Below are 18,082 nucleotides of genomic sequence, written 5' to 3'. Positions count from 1 at the left end.
GCCGTGTATACCTTGTGAAAATAACTGTATTATTAGGTGATAGAAAAGCAACTAAAAGAAATACAAAAGAATATGGGAATGTTCTTGATTTGCATTGTAGTTAGCAAAATGCCATTTTCTTATATAAAGAATAGGAATCATGAACTGTGTTGTTATGCTTCAAGTATAGGACACATATACAATATATGGCAATATAAAAATTAATTCAAATATATAAATTATGAGCGACATTTATAGCTTGCTAATGTGGCATAGTTGCATGGTTAAATTAATACAAAAGGTGCAACTTATGATAAACATGCATATATAGGTGCTGATATGGCATGGTTACATGCTTAAAAGAAATAGGTAATGGATTGCATAAAGAAATGTAACTTCAGACTTTGTGAATGGCATGCGTGCATAAGATCATCTCCAGCCGCGGTTTCAACAGGCCCTCCCCAGGCGTTTTTGCCGCGCCGGGGCCCAAAATTCGTCCCAGTCGCGCCCCCAGTAGCCCGTTTTTCGCCGGCTCGGGCCGAAACTGGTGCCGGCGGACCCAGGCCGAACCCAGCGCACTGGGGCACGCCTGGGGGCACCGGCACAAGCGAAAAGGGGTGTGGGGCCGCTCTGTCGGCGAGACGAGAGCATCTTCCCGCCCTCGCCCCCACTTCCCTCTCATTCCCTCCTTTCCTCCCGCCAATATCCCTCCCACTCGCCTCCCAGCCGCCGCCATGCCGCCGAAGAAGTACGTGATTCCCCGCGCCGCGATCGCCTTCGTCGCCCAGGCGAAGCAGAGGAAGCCGAGGGCGCCGCCGTCCAAACCACCGGGCATGACAAACGCCGAGTGGAGGGCGGAAATTCAGCGACGGGAGGCCGTGACCGCCGACAGGCGGAATAGGGCAATCGCCAAGAAAGCCCGTGACAACGCGGCGCATGCCACGGCGACTGCGGCGGAACAAGCCGAGGCCGAGGCGACTCGCTTGGGGATGATGAATCCACCAGGCGGCCACACCCAGTATGTACCCTGGAGCCAGCAAAGCGTCGGCTCTCCGTCCGGTTTCTCGTCGCCGCCGCAACCATGGGGATACACGTCGTCGCCGGGCTACGCCGACGGGGACACACACGGTGGGTTCAACCCCAACGTCACATTTCCCCATGGACACCCAACCCAGCACAGGCCCTCGCCCGCCTTCGCTGACGTGCAGTAGCCTCCATACAACTACTCATCGCCGGCTTACGCGTGCTCCCCGACGCCCCCTCTCCGCTATGGTGCGCTGCCCTTCTCCCAAGCTTCCACATCGCACCTCGGCGACACCGACGAGACCGACGCCGACATGGACGACATCATTGCGGCAGGCTCGGCCGCGGCCGCCGCAGCCCCCAGGTTCGCTACCCAGGACGACATGGTGGACCTTAGCGGCGGCATGGACGGCGAGCTTGAGTACGGCGAGGAGGAGCTGGAGGAGCACGACGAGGAGGACGAGGAGCCGGCGACTGTCCCGGCGAGGAGGCGCAAGAAGCAGAAGGGGGCGACCAGGACCGGCGAGCCGCGCATTAAGTGGACGTCCAAGGAACAGGAATGCCTCGCCGAAGCATGGAAAGTTGTCTGCCTCGACCCGACCACCGGCACGAACCAGAGCATCGAGACGTACTGGGAGCGCATCAAGGCCGAGTTCGACGAGCGCAAACTCGTCGACCCCTACTTTAAAGGCGTCTACATGCAGCGCGGGGAGAAGGCAATGGCGAACCATTGGGGGATCATCCAGGCGGCGTGCAACAAATGGCATGGGGTCGTCGAGGAGATCGCGGCTCGCCTGGAGAGCGGCGCCAACGTCGAGGATTAGGTACGGCACGCCGGTCTCCCGCTTCTATTCGCCGTGCGCGCCCGCCAACTGTTTGTTCCTCCACGCAGCTGGTGCGCATGTTCGCCTTGTATCGCCTAGGCAACGGCGACCAAGAGTTCAAGTACCTCCACGTTTACAAACGCATTGACAAGTTTGAGAAGTGGGCGGAAGTCCGGCGTACCGTCGACAAGGCCAACCAGACCTACAAGCCGGACATGCGACGCCGGGCGCGTCAGAGGGCCAACCGGACGGTAACAAAGGGGCCAAGAAGGAGAAACACGTTGATGCGGCTACCGCGCGTGTGCAGGAGTCCATCAAGCATTGCCTCGCTGATGCACATGCCCGAGCCGTCCTGCGTGAAGAGAAGACCGAGGCGCGATGGTCGGCGTTGATGACGAGCAGCGCTGTCAAGCTCGACCTACTCCGAACCAACGTCGCCGCGAAGAAGAGGAACACCGACCTGGCTTTCCTGCTGGGCGGGGTGGACATGCTCCAGAGCAACGACGAGGCGGTCAAGGCGTGGTACTTGGCGGAGCGCGGTCTCATCCTGAACCAGCTGCCGTTGACGGCGCCGCCAGCTCCCACGCCGACGCCGACACCGCCAAGCCCGAGCGATGCTTCCTCCACGACTCCCCGTAGCACAAAAGCCACGCCGACGCCGCCAAGCCCGAGCGATGCTGCCTCCACGACTCCCCGTAGCACAAAAGCCACGCCGACGCCGCCCAGCACAGAAGCCACGCCGACACCGCCCAACACAGAAGCCACTCCGACCCCGCCAAGCCGGCGCACGCCGACTCCGCCGACGCCGGAGGCCGACCTCATCGTCTGATGCGTTGCACGCGCCTCCTTTCTTTTTGAACGCCGAACTTTTTATTCGATCGCCGAACTGTGGCCGCATGATCATTGGATTTGTGGCGTCTATTTTGTGAGCGGAAATACTACGTTTGAATTTGCCGCGGGTTGGGGGGCGCCTGGGGGCATGGCTAGGAGCTAGGTCGCCCCAGGAGCCGATCTAGCGTCGGTTCGCCCCTAGGGCGCTCTTTTTCAACGCCCTGGGGACTGAACGGCTGGAGATGCTCTAAGTATGATATGGCATGGCTGCATCCTTAGAAAAATCAGCTAGTGGGTTGTAGCTATTTTGGAATAGATGATTACAAGAGCTAGCAGTGTGTGTCCAGTACGTACTGTAGATCGATAGATGCATGCCTCTTTATATATAGGAGATCAATGCAGCAATCATCGCACCGTACATCGACCTCACTGTAGAGGTCATTATGCGCTGCATAATGCACGAATAACCATCCGTTGCTACTGACCGGTGCCTACTTACCCTTTATAGTATTTTCTATTTTCCCACAACCAAGCTTATCATATCGGCTCATATATCACCCCACCACTCACTTCTGAATCCATACCTGCCTTTTCCCCAATCAAGTAACTCTATCCCCTCAAGCCAGCAGACTTCTTCCTCTACCTGTCTATCAATCAATCAATCTATTCTATATATATTAAAGTAGTAATGTTTTACTAAAAGAATACAGAAAAGCTAACTGCTGACCATTCGCTGGGACAGCATGGCATTTCGAATGTTTTCCCTAACAGTTTTTTGTTGTATCAGAGATGGTTGTTTCTTCAAAACAATACGACATTTTCTAAGAGGACAACAATTTTCAGCCTTCAGACCTCCGACCAATTAAACAATACGAAAAAGTTGTGATGTTGCGAAGAAACTGCCACCTCCGACCAATTAAACTGCCATCAAAACATTCGCAAATGCCACCCCGACCAATTAAAACTGCCATAAAAACATTCGCAAGTGCCACCCCCTCCCAGCGAGCGGTTGCCAGATAAGATCCCAAGAGCACAACAACTTTTTATTATTGAGGGTAATTAACTTCGGACGGAAGTACATGAATAATGGCATAAGATTTGCTGGAAATTTTGTTACTGCTAGTAGAAGTACTTCAAGGCAGAAAAACAGATGTGCATGAATATTACGGTAATAATGTCCACGTTTTAGCACTCATTTTGTCCCGGGATAACTAAACCACGACTCAGTTGCACGAGAGATCAACATGTTCTATCATTGCGTGCAGATGGTGGGGTGGGGGGGGAGGGGTGATTAATGGAAATAACAAACACAGGTCAACAACTGTACATGCCACATGACACATGGGTTGTTATCCTAATTGCTACACTCAACGGGTTGCCCGCTTTATATTTATAATTTCAACGAACTTCTTCCATGCTTCATCGTTCGTCGGATCTTACATTTTCTCAGTATATTGGTTCGTATAGTGACACAAAAGTTGCTTAAGACAAAATACTATTAAAACTAGATTTAAGTTTTGCTTTTCGAACCACCTTGATACGGGGGGATGATTTCTCAGCATATATAACATGACTATTATTTGAAATGAAATTCTTGTAAATTCACACATTTTGGGAATATCCACATACTCGATTGATTTGGTGGTACCATCCATATGTATGTTTCAAACTAACAGAAAATGCATGCATAAGATTTGATATAGTCAGATGTTATATAGTTTGTGGGGTCATTGTTTCCTTTGCCACAATATAATCAAATCCTTGCTCCGCCCACTACTGGGAAAAGGCTTATTGGTGGCCTCGAATTAGTGGTGGGCATAGGCAGGCACCCGCCGCTGCTATTTCAGAAAGGCAGCAGTGGAGGGTAATAAAGAGCATCCGCCACTGCTCGCACCACAGCAATGGCGGGCGTAAATAGCCACCCGCCACAGGCAAAGTGATCTCCAAAATTCGCCCACATACTAAAAATGAGCAGTGGCGGGCACTGCAGAATACCCACCATTGGTATGGATGGTATCAGTGGTGGGCAATATTGATGCCCACCGCAGATAAATTATGCTGATCCGCAAAACCTATTTTATATACTAGAAGTTAGCGGTGGCGGGCTCTGGATAGTGCCCGCCACACGTAAGATAACCCCCCAAATATCCAGAGAATTTATATGTAAGTTAAGCTCCAAATTTTGAGCACATGGCTTCTAATAGAGTCTATTACTCATGGAAAAAATTTGAAGTTCAAAAGATTTTTGAAAAATGATTTTGTGTGTGTGAAGTGGCTGTTTTCATTTGAAATCATTATACATGGTGTTAGAGTGTCCAGTTATGTACTTGATGTGCATCAAGTTTTTGCGGTAATGATCTCAAATATTTATCGCACCTTACAGGTGCCCAATGACTCCATGCAAAGTTTCAACCCATTCCAAGCTTGTTTCCACCCCCAAAGCTTTTTGCCTTTTTTAGCAACCGGAAAGTCACTTAATGCCGTAGAAATAGCAAACCAAATCAAAAAGCGGCAAATTTTGAGCACGGGGCATCCAAAAGATTCTATTACTCATGGAAAAAATTGAAGCTCAAAAGATTTAAAAAATGATTTTGTGTGTGTGAGGCAGTTGTTTTCATTCGAAACCTTTATACTTGGTGTTATAGTGTCTAGTTTGTACACGATATGCATCAAGTTTTTGTCATAACAATCTCAAATTTTTATCGCACCCTACAGGTGCTAATGAAGACTCCATGCAAAGCTTCATCGCATTCTGAGCTCGTTTGCATGCCCAAAGATTTTTTACCTTTTTTAGTCACCAAAAAGTTAATTAATGCCGCGAAAATAGCAAACCAAATCAAAAGGCTGTAAATTTTGAGCATGTGGCTTCCAATAGAGTATATTACTCATGGGAAAAATTGAAGTTTAAAAGATTTTTACAAAATGATTTAGTGTGTGTAAGGCAGCTGTTTTCATTCGAAACCCTTATACTTGGTGTTAGAGTGAGAGCGGCGTTGCAGCGCCCGAGCACCAGTGCTCTCTATATTTGACTTTTTCAAATTCGTATTTTTGAAGTTTCAAAAAAATATGAAATTATTTCCCGGAATGCATATACACATTCCGAATACCCATTGCAAGTTTCGGTACAAATCTCTTTTTGTTTTGGACTATAGAAAAAAACAAATTTCTGACAGTATATAGGAGAAAAAAGATGCCATTTCTGTCAGAAATTTCTCTTTTTTGTATTTCCCAAAATACAAAGTATTTCTTCTCTAGATTTCTACCAGTCCTTAGGAATATGTGTATGTATTCACATGTTTGTTTTCTGATTTTTTTGAGCATCGAAAGTGTGTTTTTCAAAAAATTCAAATATCAAGAGCAATGAAGCTCGGTAGCTGTAGGCACTTTTCGGTGTTAGAGTCTGCTTTGTACATGATGTGCATCAAGTTGTTGCCATAATGATATCAATTTTTTATCAGGGCCTACAGGTGCCCAATGAAGACTCCATGCAAAGTTTCATCCCATTCCGAACTCGTTTGCATGCCCAAAGCTTTTTGTTCTTTTTAGTTGCCAGAAAGTCAATCAATGCCGCGAAAATAGCAAACCAACTTAAAAAGTGGCCAAATTTGAGCATAGGGCTTCCAATGATGTCTATTACTCGTGGGAAAAGTTTGAAGTTGAAATAATTTTTAAAACACAAGTCAGGTGTGTATGGAACCGAGGCGTGAGAGGATCTCAGCTGTGAGGTTGCACCGGAGCACATGCCACTGCGCCCCGTAGCTCACAGTGGCTATGTTGTAGTTCTGTTCACCATGGCACCAGGTGGCCAGGGAGGTGGGGAAGCTCGACGTTAGGAGGCAAAAGAAAGCTGCCTGGAGCATAGGAAGCTGCTCCATTGTTGTCGCGCTCAAGTCAATGACGAGCTAGCAGTTTTTTATTTTTCAAAAGGAGGATGTACCCTCTGCCTTTACATCTGGACGATGCATGCAGCTATTCCATTAATTTTTCATCAAGAATTTACAAGAAAATACATCAATAAGCCTGTCGCTACTCCTATCCCCTTGATGAGGGGTGTCGAATATCCGAGCCTAATACCAAATAGACATCGCACAAAAGCCTAACATCTAAAGCCGGATGCCTCATCCAAGCCACTACCTGGACAGGGATACACACGGTCCCACGCACTCCCAGTGAGCACCACATGCGCAAGCTGCAAGGGTTGTCACCTCCATCTTCCATCGATTCATCCTCAGAGCAGAACTGATGCATCGACCTTGCCAGGCCTCTCTGCCATCGATGCCAGACATCGTCACCTTCCTACGCGAGTCTCTCGCCACAGATCAGACGCCGAGTCTTCACTACGCCACGCCGCCGAGATACGCCATCATTAATGTGTAGGATGAAGCACTGCTCCACCAAACATGCCTCGAGCCCGTGTACAACTCCAAGAATGACGCCCAAGGGGGAAATGGTACAATAATGCCGCCGTCATCCGATCTACTGATTTAGGGTTTTCCCCGGAGGTAGCAGATAGTAGCCTGAAACTTCTCAACAGTGATGCCTTCGACAAGGGAATGACATCGAATAGCGCCGCCACCGCCGGCCTTGGCAGTAGCCGAGAGCAAGTTTTCACCCAGATCTGTTCCAATAATCTCCATCAAATGTCTTGTTCATGGATCGTCCAACACCGCGACCGCCGCATCGCCCGTCGCGAGTCCACAGCCGCCGGCACATCCTCTGCCGTCCCGTGGCCACTGCCCGCGGGAGCTCGCACCCCACCACGGAGGCAGCGAGACCCACCTCGCCGTCGGACGCCGCCCGTCGCAGATCGACGTCTGTGACCCCACCATAGAGCCGCTGAGAACTGCCGACCGACGCGGCACACACCACATCCAGGGCGGCCAACGAGGGCGGAGAAGCTAGATCCGACCAGGATCCGTCCTCTCCCGCGCTGATGCCGCTCCCACAGCCCTGCATCTCGCCCGTGCTCAAGGCGACACAGGTAATGCGTGCACGAGCAACGCTGCGGAGAGGGGAAACGCCCCGCTGCGACCTTCCCGGGGGCACACACGGACTTTGTTGGAGGCCCCTCCAACGACGGCGAAGTGGGGGATTTGAGGAGCGGGGGACCTGGCGGCGGCGGCGCTAGGGTTCCCCAGTGTCGCCCGGGGCGACGCGGGGGCGTGAGGTTGCAGTGATAAATGTGGCTGTGTAGTACCTATATCTTGTAGTTGTATATCGGTAGATGCATGCATGGCTCTTTATTTAGAAGATAGATCATTGCAGCAATCACCGTACTGTAGTTTGTAGATCGACCTACTCTCCACTGAAAGGCAAGTGCGGTGGGCACGGACGTGATCACACCGCATAATGCACGAACAACCATCTTACCCTCTCATGCTAGGGACCGCTACCCACTTACCCTTTGTAGTATTTTCTACTCTCTCCGTTGCTAAATGCAGGTATTTTTAGAGATTACAATATGGACTACATACAGAGCAGAATAAGTGAATCCACCCTCTCAATTATGTCTATATACATCTATATATAGTCCATATTAAATCTCGAAAAAAACTTATATTTAGAAGCGGAGGGAGTATTTTACAACAGCCAAGATTATCCTCTGGGGTCATCCATCCTTCAGTCACTCACTTCCGGATCCACATGTACCACCTCGATTACTGCTACCTCTTAAGCTTGCGTTGAATTTCCCCGAAGAGGAAAGGATGATGCAGCAGAGTAGCGTAAGTATTTCCCTCAGTTTTTGAGAACCAAGGTATCAATCCAACAGGAGGCCACGATCAAGTCCCTCGTACCTGTACAAAAAGATAGCTACTCGCAACCAACGCGATTAGGGGTTGTCAATCCCTTCACGCTCACTTACGAGAGTGAGATCTGATAGATATAATATTTTTGGTATTTTGGTATAAAGATGCAAAGTGAAAAGTAACAGAAAAGTAAAAAAGCAAAGCAAGATTAAAGTGGTGGAGATTGATATGATGAGAATAGACCCGGGGGCCATAGGTTTCACTAGTGGCTTTTCTCAAGAGCATAAGTATTCTACGGTGGGTGAACAAATTACTGTTGAGTAATTGACAGAATTGAGGATAGTTATGAGAATATCTAGGCATGATCATGTATATAGGCATCACGTCCGTGACAAGTAGACCGAAATGATTCTGCATCTACTACTATTACTCCACTCATCGACCGCTATCCAGCATGCATCTAGAGTATTAAGTTAAAAACAGAGTAACGCCTTAAGCAAGATGACATGATGTAGAGAGATAAATTCATGCAATATGAAATAAACCCCATCTTGTTATCCTCGATGGAAACGATACAATACGTGCCTTGCTGCCCCTTCTGTCACTGGGAAAGGACACTGTAAGATCGAACCCAAAGCTAAGCACTTCTCCCATGGCAAGAACTACCAATCTAGTTGGCCAAACCAAACGGATAATTCGAAGAGACTTGCAAAGATAACCAATCATACATAAAAGAATTCAGAGAAGATTCAAATATTATTCATAGATAAACTTGATCATAAACCCACAATTCATCGGTCTCAACAAACACACCGCAAAAAGAAGATTACATCGAATAGATCTCCACGAGAGAGGGGGAGAACTTTGTATTGAGATTCAAAGAGAGAGAAGAAGCCATCTAGCTACTAACTATGGACCCGAAGGTCTAAGGTAAACTGCTCACACTTCATCGGAGAGGCTATGATGATGTAGAAGCCCTCCGTGATGACGGCCCTCTTCCGGCGGAGCTCCGGAACAGGCCCCAAGATGGGATCTCGTGGATACAGAAAGTTGCGGCAGTGGAATTAGGTTTTTGGCTCGCTCCATGTTCGTTTGGGGGTACGTAGGTATATATAGGAGGAAGGAGTACGTCGGTGGAGCTCCGAGGGGCCCACGAGGCAGGGGGCGCGTCCTGGGGGGGCGCCCCCCACCCTCGTGACCGCCTCTTTTGTTCCTTGGAGCAGGGTCCAAGTCTCCTGGATCACGTTTGATGAGAAAATCACGTTCCCAAAGGTTTTATTCCGTTTGGACTCCGTTTGATATTCCGTTTTTTCGAAACACTGAAATAGGCAAAAAAACAGCAATTCTGGGCTGGGCCTCCGGTTAATAGGTAGTCCCAAAAATAATATAAAAGTGGAAAATAAAGCCCAATATAGTCCAAAACAGTAGATAATATAGCATGGAGCAATCAAAAATTATAGATACGTTGGAGACGTATCAGGCATCCCCAAGGTTAATTCCTGCTCGTCCTCGAGTAGGTAAATGATAAAAAGAGAATTTTTGATGCGGAGTGCTACTTGGCATAATTTCAATGCAAATCTTCTTAATTGTGGTATGAATATTCAGATTAGGGAGATTCAAGACAAAAGTTCATATTGACATAAAAATAATAATACTTCAAGCAAACCAACAAAGCAATTATGTTTTCTTAAAGTAACATGGACAAAGAAAGTTCATCCCTACAAAATCATATAGTTTAGTCATGCTCCATTTTTGTCACACAAGAATGCTCTCATCATGCACAACCCCGATGACAAGCCAAGCAATTGTTTCATACCTTAATAATTTCAAACTCATAAACTTTCACGCAATACATGAGCGTGAGCCATGGATATAGCACTATAGGTGAAATAGAATAATGATGGGGTTTATGTGGAGAAGACAAAAAAGGAGAAAGTCTCACATCAACGAGGATAATCAATGGGCTATGGAGATGATCATCGATTGATGTTAATGCAAGGAGTAGGGATTGCCATGCAATGGATGCAATAGAGCTATAAATGTATGAAAGCTCAACAAAAGAAAACTAAGTGTGTGTGCATCCAACTTGCTTGCTCATGAAGACCTAGGGCACTTGAGGAGGCCCATTGTTGGAATATACAAGCCAAGTTCTATAATGAAAATTCCCACTAGTATATGAAAGTGATAACTCAAGAGACTCTCTATATGAAGAACATGATGCTACTTTGAAGCACAAGTGTGGAAAAAAGGAATAGTAGCATTGCCCTTTTTTTGGGGCCTTCTTTTTTTTGGCCTTTCTTTTTTTGGCCTTTCCTTTTTTTTATTTTTTTATTTTGGGACAATACTCTATTAATGATGATCATCACACTTCTATTTATTTACAACTTAATGATTACAACTCGATACTAGAATAAAGTATGACCCTATATGAATGCCTCCGGCGGTGTACCGGGATATGCAATGAATCAAGAGTGACAAGTATGAAAATTATGAACGGTGGCTTTGCCACAAATACTTTGTCAACTACATGATCATGCTAGGCAATATGACAATGATGAATGTGTCATGATAAACTGGATGGTGGAAAGTTGCATGGCAATATATCTTGGAATGGCTATGGAAATGCCATAATAGGTAGGTATGGTGGCTGTTTTGAGGAAGATATAAGGAGGTTTATGTGTGACAGAGCGTATCATATCACGGGGTTTGGATGCACCAGTGAAGTTTGCATCAACTCTCGATGTGAGAAAGGGCAGTGCACGGTACTGAAGAGGCTAGCAAGGATGGAAGGTTGAGAGTGCGTATAATCCATGGACTCAACATTAGTCATCAAGAACTCATATACTTATTGCAAAAATCAACAAGCTATCAAAAACCAAAGTATTACGCGCATGCTCCTAGGGGGATAGATTGATAGGAAAATACAATCGCTCGTCCCCGACAGCCAGTCATAAGGAGGACAATCAAATAACACCTCATGTTTCAAATTTGTTGCATAACGTTTACCATACGTGCATGCTACGGGACTTGCAAACTTTAACTCAAGCACTTCTCAAATTCACAATTACTCTACTAGCATGACTTTGATATTACTACCTCCACATCTCAAAACAATTATCAAGCATCCAACTTTTCTTAGTATTCAACACACTCAAAAGAAAGTTTCACAAATCTTGAATACCAAGCATGTTATTATTAAGCAAATTACCATGCTATTAAGACTCTCAAAATAATTTAAGTGAAGCATGAGAGATCAATAGTTTCTTTAAAACAAATCCACCACTGTGCTCTAAAAAAAACCTAAGTAAAGCACATAGAGCAAAATTATAACGCTCAAGAGATATAAGTGAAGCACATAGAGCAAAACTATTTAGCTCAAAAGATATAAGTGAAGCACATAGAGTATTCTATCAAATTCTAATTCATACATGGCTCTCTCAAAAGGTGTGTACAACAAGGATGATTGTGGCACACTAACAATAAAAGACACAAATAATACAAGACTCTCCAAGCAAAACACATATCATGTTGGTGAATAAAAATATAGCTCCAAGTAAATTACCGATGGAAGTGGACGAAAGAGGGGATGCCTTCCGGGGCATCCCTAAGCTTTGACTTTTTGGTGTCCTTGGATTATCTTGGGGGTGTCATGGGCATCCCCAAGCTTAGGCTCTTGCCACTCCTTGTTCCATAATCCATCACAAGAATTCACCCAAAACTTGAAAACTTCACAACACAAAACTTAAAGTAGAAAACTCGTGAGCTCCGTTAGCGAAAGAAAAAAAAGACCACTTCAAGGTACTGTAATTAACTCATTCTTTATTTATATTGGTGTTAAACCTACTGTATTCCAACTTCTCTATGGATTATAAACTATTTTACTAACCATACATTCATCAAAATAAGCAAACAACACACGAAAAACAGAATCTGTCAAAAACAGAACAGTCTGTAGTAATCTGTAGCTAGCGCAAGATCTGGAACCCCAAAAATTCTAAAATAAATTGCCAGAAGTGAGGAATTTATCTATTAATCATTTGAAAAAAGAATTAACTAAATAGCACTCTACAAATAAAAATGACAGCAGTTCTCGTGAGCGCTAAAGTTTCTGTTTTTTACAGCAAGTTCAACAAGACTTTCCCCAAGTCTTCCCAACGGTTCTACTTGGCACAAACACTAATTAAACACAAAAAACACAACCAAAACAGAGGCTAAATAATTTATTTATTACTAAACAGGAGCAAAAAGCAAGGAATAAAAATAAAATTGGGTTGCCTCCCAACAAGCGCTATCGTTTAACGCCCCTAGCTAGGCATAACAAGCAAAGATAGATCTAGGTATTGTCATCTTTGGTAGGCAATTCTTCAATGAGGCATCTACCATCTTTAGGAGTTTCTTTATTTTTATTAATTATCAAGCTTTTAGGCACAAGATCGAAAAATTCATTTGTAACAAATGGTTCCTTAATGATAGCAAAAAGATTGGGATGAACACTTATATATTTAAGATCCGCAGTTTCCATACTAGATGATTCACCCTTATTTTTAGGAACATACGTAAGCTTGGCAATTTTAGTAGGAGGACTTGCAGTGTTCTTTACGGAAGAAAAAGTTGTTCCCAAGTTTGTAATGATACTCTCAAGTTTATCAATTCTAGTAGAATCTAAGTTTATCTTCTCATTAACTATGGGTTCCTTTTCCTTGATATTTTTCAAAGTCCTTCCTACCTTAGATCCATATTGAGTAATTTGATTGTGGATCTTTTTATCTAGATTTTCAATTAATTCAATAGTAGCAATTTTATTTTCAATAATTTCAAGTTTTTGCATAACATGCTCCAAAGTTAACATGGTTCCATTAACCAAAAGAGGTGGTGAGCCAAATAAATCTAACATAGCATTATAAGAATCAAAAGTATGGCTACCCAAGAAGTTCCCTCCGGTAATGGTATCGAGGATATGTCTATACCAAGGATTAACACCTACATAAAAATTGCGGAGAAGAACTGAAGTAGATTGCTTCCTGGTAGATCTATTTTGAGCATTGCAAATTCTATACCAAGCATCTTTTAGATTTTATCCCTCCCTTTGTTTAAAATTTAGAACTTCATTCTTGGGAGACAACGGAGAAGATATGAGATTAGCCATGACGACAAGCAAACAAACTAGCACACGAGCAAACAAGGGCAAACGGGCCAAAGAGGCAAATAGAGAGGGAGGATAGAGAGAGAGGGCGAATAAAACGGCAAGGGTGAAGTGGGGGAGAGGAAAACGAGAGGCAAATGGCAAATAATGTAATGCGAGAGATAGGGATTGGGATGGGTACTTGGTATGTTGACTTTTTGCGTAGACTCCCCGGCAACGGCGCCAGAAAAATTCTTCTTGCTACCTTTTGAGCTTGCGTTTGATTTCCCCGAAGAGGAAAGGATGATGCAGCAGAGTAGCATAAGTATTTCCCTCAGTTTTTGAGAACCAATGTATCAATCCAGTAGGAGCCCACGCTCAAGTCCCTCATACCTGCACAAAACGATAGCTACTCGCAACCAACGCGATTAGGGGTTGTCAATCCCTTCACGATCACTTACGAGAGTGAGATCTGATAGATATAATATTTTTGGTATTTTGGTATAAAGATGCAAAGTGGAAAGTAAAAGAAAAGTAAAAAAGCAAAGTAAGATTAAAGTGATGGAGATTGATATGATGAGAATAGACCCGGGGGCCATAGGTTTCACTAGTGGCTTCTCTCAAGAGCATAAGTATTCTACGGTGGGTGAACAAATTACTGTTGAGCAATTGACAGAATTGAGCATAGTTATGAGAATATCTAGGCATGATCATGTATATAGGCATCACGTCCATGACAAGTAGACCGAAACGATTCTGCATCTACTACTATTACTCCACTCATCGACCGCTATCCAGCATGCATCTAGAGTATTAAGTTAAAAACAGAGTAACGCCTTAAGCAAGATGACATGATGTAGAGAGATAAATTCATGCAATATGAAATAAACCCCATCTTGTTATCCTCGATGGCAACGATACAATACGTGCCTTGCTGCCCCTTCTGTCACTGGGAAATGACACCGCAAGATCGAACCCAAATCTAAGCACTTCTCCCATGGCAAGAACTACCAATCTAGTTGGCCAAACCAAACGGATAATTCGAAGAGACATGCAAAGATAACCAATCATACATAAAAGAATTCAGAGTTGATTCAAATATTATTCATAGATAAACTTGATCATAAACCCACAATTCATCGATCTCAACAAACACACCGCAAAAAGAAGATTACATCGAATAGATCTCCACGAGAGAGTGGGAGAACTTTGTATTGAGATTCAAAAAGAGAGAAGAAGCCATCTAGCTACTAACTATGGACCCGAAGGTCTGAGGTAAACTACTCACACTTCATCGGAGAGGCTATGATGATGTAGAAGCCCTCCTTGATGACGGCCCTCTTCCGGCGGAGCTCCGGAACAGGCCCCAAGATAGGATCCCGTGGATACAGAAAGTTGCGGTGGTGGAATTAGGTTTTTGGCTCCCTCCCTGTTTGTTTGGGTGTACGTAGGTATATATAGGAGGAAGGAGTACGTCGGTGGAGCTCCGAGGGGCCCACGAGGCAGGGGGCGCGCCCTTGGGGGGGCGCCCCCCACCCTCGTGACCGCCTCTTTTGTTCCTTGGAGCAGGGTCCAAGTCTCCTGGATCACGTTCGGTGAGAAAATCACGTTCCCGAAGGTTTTATTCCGTTTGGACTCCGTTTGATATTCCATTTCTTCGAAACACTGAAATAGGCAAAAAAACAGCAATTCTGGGCTGGGCCTCCAGTTAATATGTTAGTCCCAAAAATAATATAAAAGTGGAAAATAAAGCCCAATATAGTCCAAAACAGTAGATAATATAGCATGGAGCAATCAAAAATTATAGATACGTTGGAGACGTATCAATTACCTTTCTGAAATAGACAGATTTGAAAAAAAAAGTATAATCTTAAAATTTTGTGACGATGTCCCTAGTGTTCTAATGTGCTAGTTTTTACAAATCTTCTTACTGTCTAAGATATTCCTACAAAATACACAAATCAATCTTTTTCATCAAAAACGAAATTGTCATGTCAAATAAACATGCTAACAAATTAGCATATTAGATAAAATTCAGGTCAACAAACACGATATTCCCTCTGTTTCATAATGTAGTGCATATAGATTTTCAGGAAAGTCAAACCTTCCAATCTTTGACCAAGTTTGTAGATAAAACTATTTATATCTATGATACAAAATGTCTATTTGGTATTCTAAATGTATATGTTTTTCTCTGCAAACTTGGTCAAAGTTTGTAATGTTTGACTTGTCAAAAAATCTATACATACTATATTATGAAACTGAGGGAGTACACAGGTGTGATGATTATATCTCATGATTATATCTCATGATTAAAGTACTAAAGTTACTATATTATGAAAGTTAGGGTTCGTGACTCTCGCCGGCGCCGGCGCAGGTCCGCCTCGTCTCCGGTGGCCCTAGGGCCATGGAGACGCGGTGGATCCTGGCAAGGGCCGGCGGGAGGGCTTCGTTTTTAGTCGTTTTTTCAATCTTGCTAGGGTTTGTGTCCTACTCAGAAAGGCGAGACGGCGGCGGCTCCCTGAAGATGGAATAAAGGTCTCCCCGTCTAGCCCCCGTTCCAGCGGTGCGTCTAGCATCGTTGGTGGGCGTGTGGAGGTGTGTCTCCGGCAGATCTATCTTTGATGAATTTGCTCGGATCTCGTCGTTGTTCGTCTACGTTCGTGTGTCTTCAGTTTGGATCCTTTCGATCTACGTTATTTTTCATCGGCGGCGGTTGCTGTTCTGGGGTGCTGATCCTATGTGGCCTTAGCACGATGACTTCCCGACTGTCTATTACAACAAGTTGTGCCCGGCTACGGCGATGGAGGGGCGATGACGGCGGCGCGCCTTCGGCTTGCTTCGGTGCTTATAGTCGTCGCTAGATGGTCTACGGATCTAGATGTAATTTTTATTTCTAGTGTTCGTTGTACTGCATGATTGAAGATAAATAATTGAAAGTTTTTTGAAAAAAAAACGTACAGACCTAGGGGGCAGGGGTTTGCTTTGCTCAATCTGCTAGTGCTCTAGCTAGACGGCGTGGAAATAATTGGGAGGCATGGGCAGCACGCAGCGCTGCCTGCCGCACATGTTGGTTTGCCTTTCCACGAAAGCTGTTTCCAAAAAGGAAATATAATAGAAGGGTGAGATACAAAAATGGAAGGATGAGATGCTGTCGGGAAGCACTCCGTAGTTGCTATATATATCTACCACCCACGAACTATTCCCTCCAAGAATGTATGGCCCCATAAGTGTGTGGTAGAGTATTAAGTCCTTAATTTTTTTATACAAGAAGGGCCCCAAGAACCTTGATGCTGACTATATATAAATAGCTTTGCGGTTGTATGGTTAGTAGGACAGTCAGTCCACCGGAGATTAAGTTCTAGACTTGACATTGTTGATGATTAGGAGAACAGTGTTATCCCATCCCATCAGAGTTCAAGTTCTAGACTTAACATTGGTGCTTGCATTTTTCTGGATTTAGTCCAGACCTTTCAACGATGTGTGGTCATACGTTCCTATTGATTATGATGACGTCTATGGCAAATTCGTCAATCTGAAGATGATGTGCCGGCTTAATTTCTTGCAGTTGCTCATGGAGGTAGGTTGTGCGTGCGGGTGTTCATAGGATGAGTATATATGCATATGTATGAGCGTCTGCATTTGTACCATATTCAAAAAACAAAAATAGCTCTTTTAAGCAAGGACCCCAAAGACACAACAAAATACAAACCGGTCATGTCAAATTACACAAAAGACCCCATGTGATAAACATAGAATACAATCAGGTCCCTCCATAACAGCTTGGCCAAGAGGGCTCCTCCTAGGTTCGGACATGGGATAGCAACCAGCCGAGGGTCAGCCACCAGTCCATTACAGCCAAGAGATAAGGCTAAGCCGCCACCGAAGCAATGTCGGACACGTCAGACACCAAAGATGGCGTCATTGTAAAGGTGTCAAGCCTCTACCCCAACCTCTCCGACAACCAAAACAGCGGAGAAGCGAGGGACATACATGAGGTGGTGGGGATGGAGGCATTCTCAAGGAACGAAGGGGATTGTCAGGGCACAAGTAGCCACAGAAGCGAAACTCCTAGAAACCCAGTTCCACATCGCAAATTTCACTATAGAAGATAATTCAGTTAGGTGGTAGGAAAATAGAAAGGGCAAGTGGGCAGCAGTCCACACCCACATGGTAATCATTCAATTGCGTGCATTGATCTGTATAAACAGACATGCATCTGCTACATACGCACAACTAATCATTCATCGAACGGGCGCTACAAAGAGTTCCTTACTGTTGGAGTATAATGTCCGGCCCTTTTTCACAGATCGGTTTTTTGATTGTATTGGTTAGAGCATGCACTTCTACATGGTATCGGAGCCAAGAGGTCTTAAGTTCAAGACCCGGCTGGCGCAATTAAATTGCAGCCCACTTTCGGTCCACGTTTAGATCTGAGGGAGCCACACGTGAGGGGGAGTGTTGACGTATAATGTGATGTCTAGTCTCTTTCATCAGATCGGTCTAATGGATGAACTGATTAGGTGCATAAACTTACAACTAAGAGGTTCAGGATT

This window comes from Triticum dicoccoides, chromosome 2A (assembly GCF_002162155.2).
Source record: "Triticum dicoccoides isolate Atlit2015 ecotype Zavitan chromosome 2A, WEW_v2.0, whole genome shotgun sequence".
Taxonomy (NCBI): domain Eukaryota; kingdom Viridiplantae; phylum Streptophyta; class Magnoliopsida; order Poales; family Poaceae; genus Triticum; species Triticum dicoccoides.
Note: the sequence above shows the minus strand (reverse complement) of the source record.